Raw genomic sequence first — 7,081 nt, 5'->3', positions numbered from 1 at the left:
CGCCACCCTACAGCTTCAACTTACAGGATTTGACAGCGAACCTGAGTCACAAATCTCTCTGGTACCAGATTGTACTCTGCTGCGAGGTAACTTTATGAGAAATGCTTGTTTCCTCTACATCTAGGCAACTATACGCTTTCCCTTACAGGACAAGTTCAGTTTTTTTTATCTCACATTTCACCTGGCCTCAATGTTCTTTATTCTGTTTGTTTACTGATCAGTACTTTCAGGATAAGTGAAGTTCCTTACCTCCACAAATCAAGAACAAAGACTTCAGCTTCTCAGATTAAGAGACCAGGGAGTTTACCCCTCGTCTGCTATGTCACACAGGTGACTGACTTACTCAATCTGAAGATGTAATATAAGTTTTTGACAGGAGAAGTCTACATGGTGACAAGAACAGGTATTCTGTGAAGACTATTGAAAACCAGGATAACTAAAATACCAGGGTTGTATATTTCATAGTAAAGAGTGCTTTAGTTTAGATAAAGATACATTTTCATGGTAAATTTAGACCATAAAATACTAAAATTTGGGCTCACTAGGAAAGTAAATAGGCAGCCTCTTTCATTTCTGCATCCTGGGGGCACCACCAAGCTTGGCACTCCACAGCACGACTCTCTAGCCTCTCTCATTTGCGCAGTCTTCAACAAGCATCGGAGGACCGAAAATGAACCTGGACTGTGCTAAACGCAGAGTAGGTACATAGGAAAGGACTTACTCCCATCCTCTGAGAACAGTATCCAGAGCCTTAATATCCATCAGAATTTTAAGGTATTAAAATATACAAGTGACCCATAAGAAATATTAAGGGGAGGTGCAGGTAAGAGAGAGAGAGTTAAGAAGGAGAAGGCAAGGACAAGGACAATAATGCCCTGAGCTTAAGAGGCTCAAGATCTAATTGGTGAGATGAGACATAAATTAAAACAAATAAATAAGTTACAGCAATATAGCACCCAAAAAAGTGAGGTAGAATGAAGGGTAGTAAGGCTGATGGAGGTTTGGAATAGGGGCCACGTCCGTAAGGAGGCCAAGTGACTCGTCCACAAGACATATTGGATGACTTACATACCTTACATACATTAGAAGTCAGAGCGTCAAATTGCACTGTTTGAAGCTTATCCCCTATTTTCTTTCTCTGCCTCATGTTCAATATTGTGTCCACTCAAAAAATGATCATCCCACTCTTACAGAACATCCATTTTGTCCAGCTATCCAACGTCTTCCATATGACCATGTGCTTCTTTGGAAAACTATGATTATCTCCTCTTGCTTGTCAGTACTCAAGAATGAGAGCATGAGCAAGTCTGGACAATAAAGACATCGACAAGAATTCTGGAGGCTTCTGGGAAAAAATGTCTGCCTCCCCTCCTCTCCAACTCTTTGAAAAAGGAGACTGGATAAAATCATCCCTCTTCTTCTCATGGAATTTATCAAGTCTCCATGGAACTACAGATGAAATCCACAAGGAGAGCTGCCTTGAACGTAAAGTCAATCCATGAAATACTGGAGAGGATAAGGACAGAAAGAACTTGAATCATTGATGAAGTCATTGACCCACTAAATTTGCCTACCTGGGAGTTGTTCTCTTTTGATAGACCTTCCAATGTGCAGTAGTAGATTTTTTTCATAATATAGAATACTTTGAGTTGAGTATTTTGTCTCATGCATCCAAACACATCCAAATTAGTATATCCTTTAACTTGTCATTTGGCAACTTCATGCTTCATTAAGATTGTTATATGGTGACACACTGGGGCAATGAAACTCCTTGGAAATTAAGTTGATATGTTTAACTATTTATTTGAAGTGTTGATAGACTAGAAGGGGGACACTACAGACCAAAAAGAATTTTAGAGATTATTTATGACTGCAAATAAGCATAATATAGCTCTTCCATGTGTTATTTTAAAAATTAACAAAAATATCTTCAACTGGAATCCTATCAGACAATATAAATGTGGCATTTGGCATTTCCCTTACAAGTTACCTAAATACATATGTTTGATTCTGAAATCTTGGAACATACACATAAAGTTTTTATAATTTGTAAGAAAAAAGAAGACAGATGGTTTAAGTGCATAAATAATCCCACATTGTATTTTAAAGAGGGGATATTTTGTACATTTAACCTCAAAATAAAGTCATGTATCTGTGGCATAAGTTTTTTTCAGTCTTTGAACATTTCAATGAAAAAGTAAGTAAATTATTCATTTGATGTTATGTAGATCAACTATCTGATATCCAGTATCCCTTTACAATTGATTTAGTGTCAAATAGCCATATTGTCAAGGAATTGGGAGTTTGCCTGCATTTCCTAAATCCTTGAAGAGTTCCATGTGCTAGATGGCACTGCCTCCCATCGCTTCTTAGTTTCAATACGCATATTTATTCACATAGCTGTATGCATATCTTGGACAGAAACTAATTAATAAATGAATCTATTTATAATTTGTCAGCTGTTAATTTTCCATTAGCTGCACTTTTTTTTTTCATTTGTATCTATTTGGAAAGAGCATGTTTGTCATTTTCCAAAGGAGAAAAGTAAAACCTAATCTATTTGATCACTCTGTAATAAATTTGTGGATGAAAGCAAAAACAAAGCAAAATAATAATTACCTAAAAACTATTCAATTTGCTGAGGCTGTATTACAACCTTTGCAGTCCCTGTTGTTTCCAGAAATATAATGATGTTTTTGCCTTTTTATTTTGGTAGAAAAATAATAAAACTGCTTTTCTCTCCCAAAATGTCTGACAAATGGCATGTGGTATGATCCTTGGAGTTACTATGTCAAAGTTAAGTTCACAAGTTCACTAATTTATGGGGAAAATACAGAAAAACATGTCAGAGTCATAGGGACAGTGACTTTTAATTGGAAATTTACACCTACAGTATACAATTGTAGTCTCCCAAGGTTGTTATGTTCTAAGTGGATAGAGGGAAATAGAGTAATTTAAAAAAGAAAAATATAGCTAGCTTTTTGTCAGTTTTCTGACCATGTAACACTGCCCAGTTAATAGAATTGTTGAAATTCAGCAGAGGTACAAAGAGGCCTCTTTTACTCTGATGTAAGCATCACACAAATGAGTTGAACTGATGGCTTTTATTCCCTTATCATTTCTGAAGTACACAATAATGCTAACATTTCGTTCTTGCCTGCTGTTTGATAAAGTTGTGTTCTATCCAACTCCAGCTAGGTTTTGGCAAAAATTATTTTAATAACTACCTAGATAGTGATTAAATTTTATGTAAATTGGCATCTTTGAAAATCTCAAATGAATTACTTATTCAGAGGTAACAAAATAGGGGAAAAACTGAATATTTTCATTGTAAATATAAAGAATATTATTTTTTGTTTTGATATTTAAACATTTCTTGCTTATATATATATTTTCATGTTTCAATATTTCTGAAATTAAGAAGCATCTTCTAATTAGTATTGTGAACTATTACAATTGACAGCTCTTCCTTTAATGAAATATAAAATAATGGTGCCAATTATTAATAGCGTCTAAGTTTAGATAAAATGCGGTAACTTTACTGTGATAAATGGATGATGTAATAAGGCTGTCTCTAAATTAAAGCTGTATAAACTTTTTATCAACCTGTCCAATTCGCTTGGACTTTGAGGCATGAGTTTCTCTTTCTCCGTCCTTTTCCTACAGTCCTCCTTTGAAGTTCATCTTCCTTGGCCACCCAGCATTCTCAACATTCTGTTCAAGATAGATTTCAATTGTTACCTCTTCTTAAAAGCTCTCCTTGGTTATTCCAGCCAAAAATGTTACTGTGGTCTGTAAACTATGACTTTTCTATTCTGAATAACAACTATAGCACTTTTCATATGCTGTGTCATATGGAACGCATATGTGGATTTGTGTACCTTTTCAACTGGATTGCACAGTTTTTCATTTCAGAGATAATATCTGTGATATCCAAATCCTTAATCCTGTATTCAAGGTTTTGAATGATCTGGTCCCCAAATAACTGCACTCTCACCTTTCACTAGTCCATTAAGATTTTTTGTGGTGCAGTTGTCACAGTGAACTAGTTGATGTTCTTTCAACACTCAGCACCTCAATGTTTCCATGATTAGTTCATGATGCTTCCTCAGGCTATAATAGCTTCTCCCAATTCCTTTATCATAATCTTTTTTTTTAAGCTCCTTCTCAAAGACTGTAGGTTAAAAATATCCTTCAAGACTGTTTGTCAGAATTACTTATTTCTCTGTGCACATATTGTTACCTTGCATTTAGCTTTCTATGACATTAGTTAGCCTGGCTTGAGGTATTTTTTTTTTCTTTCTTTCCTGAAGGATTATAAGCAATTTTAGGACACAATATTTCTCTTACATATTTTTGTTATTTTCTCAAAAATCTTAAGCATAAAAGGTATTGATAGTCTTTTTATATGTGACCACTAATAAGAATCCCTACTCTTTATCATGTCTATAAAGTCAAAGTGAAAAGTTCCTCTGTGAGGTAAAGAAGTAATATCTCATGCCTCACCAAGCAATATAAAGTATTTAAGTTGAGCATCAAAAATCAGTTGTCTCATTTTCTGCCAATTGGGATGCCACTGGGGTCCATTCTAAATGGAACCTGATATGAAAATTTAATTTAGTACTTATTCATCTGTTTGTTTAATGATTTCTTCAAATAATCCAAGATCTGATTCAAAGTATCTTTTTTTCCAATCAAAGAGAGACCAGAAAAACAAACCCCTGCATCTGTAAGAAAGTGACTCTCAGAGGGCATTGACTGTTTCTTCAACAGCAATTTCTCCCTTAATCCTTGTTGTTAAGCTCACTCTCATATTTTACAGAATATGAGATACATAAATACAGAAGTATTTATGGAAGTCAGGGTTATCCTCTAAACCCAAGGAGGAACCATTATTGGTTAAGAGAGGGACATGTGACCAAACTCTGGTCAATGACAAGTAAAAAGTAGACCACTAGAGCTATGTACTTGGTTGAAAATAAACGTTAGTTTCATTTCTGGCATTGCCAATTAAGCTCATTCTCCATCAGCCCTCCATCAGATTAACTACTAACTCCAGACAAAATACCAAAAGCAGCTACCTGAAGCCACTGGAAAGTAAATAGAACAGAAAAAGTCTGGAGAGCAATGGCTACAGAGAAGAAGAAAATGACGTTGTGTGAGCTTTCAATTTTAGCTTTTTTTTTTTTTAAAGATTTTATTTATTTATTTGACAGAGAGAGAGACAGCCAGTGAGAGAGGGAACACAAGCAGGGGGAGGGGGAGAGGAAGAAGCAGGCTCCCAGCGGAGGAGCCTGATGTGGGGCTCAATCCCAGAACGCTGGGATCACGCCCTGAGCCAAAGGCAGAGGCTTAACAACTGCGCCACCCAGGCGCCCCTCAATTTTACCTTTTAACCTGTAGGCAAGTCATAGTTAGTACTGCCTGGGGTGGCTAAAACTGATAGAAAATTTAGTCTTCCTGATCTAAAGAAAAAAAAAAAAAAACTAGAGGACAGACTTCAAGACAACAACAGCTGCTAGAATGATAGAAGGAAATCTAAGTTAGAATAGAGGCATGGAAAAAGTTTGACCTAAGTTCTGACTATGAACTCTGCTCAAATAAGCTTCATATGCATGGCTCATATTCAAAGAAGCTCAGCTTGAGTTGCTTGGCTGGCTCAATCAGGAGGGCATGAGACTCGATCTTGGTGTTGTAAATTCAAGCCTCATGTTGGGTGCAGAGATTACTTGTAAATAAGATCTCAAAAAGTTCAGCTAAAACTAAAATAACTGAACTGAAGCTTTAGCTGTTGTTGGAAAGACAGAGTTTGTAATTGTAGTTCAAGGAAGTGAAATGAACAAAAGAACAACAGTAGCCACAACAGTAACAGCAACAAAAACATTTTCTGGAGCAATAAAACAAGATTCAGAGCCTTCACAATGTAAGTCACAAATTCATGATATGATCCAAAAGTATAGGATATACGAGGAATCAGTAAAATGTATGCTTCCACAAAAGAAAAAAAACAAATATAGAGCAATCCAATACATTTTGAATTAACACACGAAAATATTAAAGTAGCTAAACAAATAAGGAGATAAATGAAAATATGTTTGTAATAATAAAGTGATAGTAAAACAGAGAAATGGAAAGCATAAAAAAGAACTAAATAAAAATTTCAGAAATAAAATAATGTCTTAAGAAAAGACATTTCTTGTACCAAAAAGAAAAAAATCTAAAATTAATGAATTAAGAGTGCTACTTAAGAAGATAGAAAACAGAAGTAAATTCAAAGTAAGTGGAAGGCAGAAAAATGACAAAGCAGAAATCAATGAAATGGCAAAAAAAAATGTTAAGAGAATGTTTAAAAAAGGCAAAATTTGGGTTTTTTGGTAAGGATTGACAAAATTGATTAACCTCTAACTATACTAATTTTCAAAATGAAAAAAAAAATGGAAATCACCAATACTGTTGCTGGGAGAGAGGTAATTACAACAGATCTTACTTATGAAAATGATTCAAATAGAATGTTAGGAACAACATTGTACCAACGAATTCAGTTACCTAGAATAAGTGGATTGAAAAGTTTTTGAAAACAAAAAATAAAGATAAAACAAAGAATCTGAACAGCTCTGTCTACTAAATAAAATGTTTTAAATAAATTTTTAATTTAATTTAAATAAAAATCTTTCCACAAAAAGAACTCCAGTTGTTACACTTCTTTTTTCCCTCAAGTGTTAAATGAAGAAATCACAATAATCTTACACTAATACTTTAAGTAAATAAATTTAAAAAGGCATATAAAAATATTTCTTTACTCCCATGCCTCTCTTTTAAGGCTTTAAACAGATTTATGTGCTTTTTGGTGTTAAGTCAGCCATCTTGCATGCAAGAGAGGAAATCTCAGAGCCTAGCAGAGAAGCTGACCCTAAATCCTACATCATTAAATCGTAGAATTGTCCCATCCTGAAATGGCTTGTTTATGAACTTCTTATTTGAAAGGCATTAATAAATCACAACTCTTCAACGCAAAATAGTACTTTGAGGGGGAAAAAAGGTTATGTTGTTAACTACTATATAAATAAAGAAAACTAAGTAA

This window comes from Ursus americanus, chromosome 4 (genome assembly GCF_024610735.1).
Source record: "Ursus americanus isolate L20-20 chromosome 4, mUrsAme1.1.p, whole genome shotgun sequence".
NCBI classification, from domain to species: domain Eukaryota; kingdom Metazoa; phylum Chordata; class Mammalia; order Carnivora; family Ursidae; genus Ursus; species Ursus americanus.
This window is presented reverse-complemented; position numbering follows the sequence as displayed.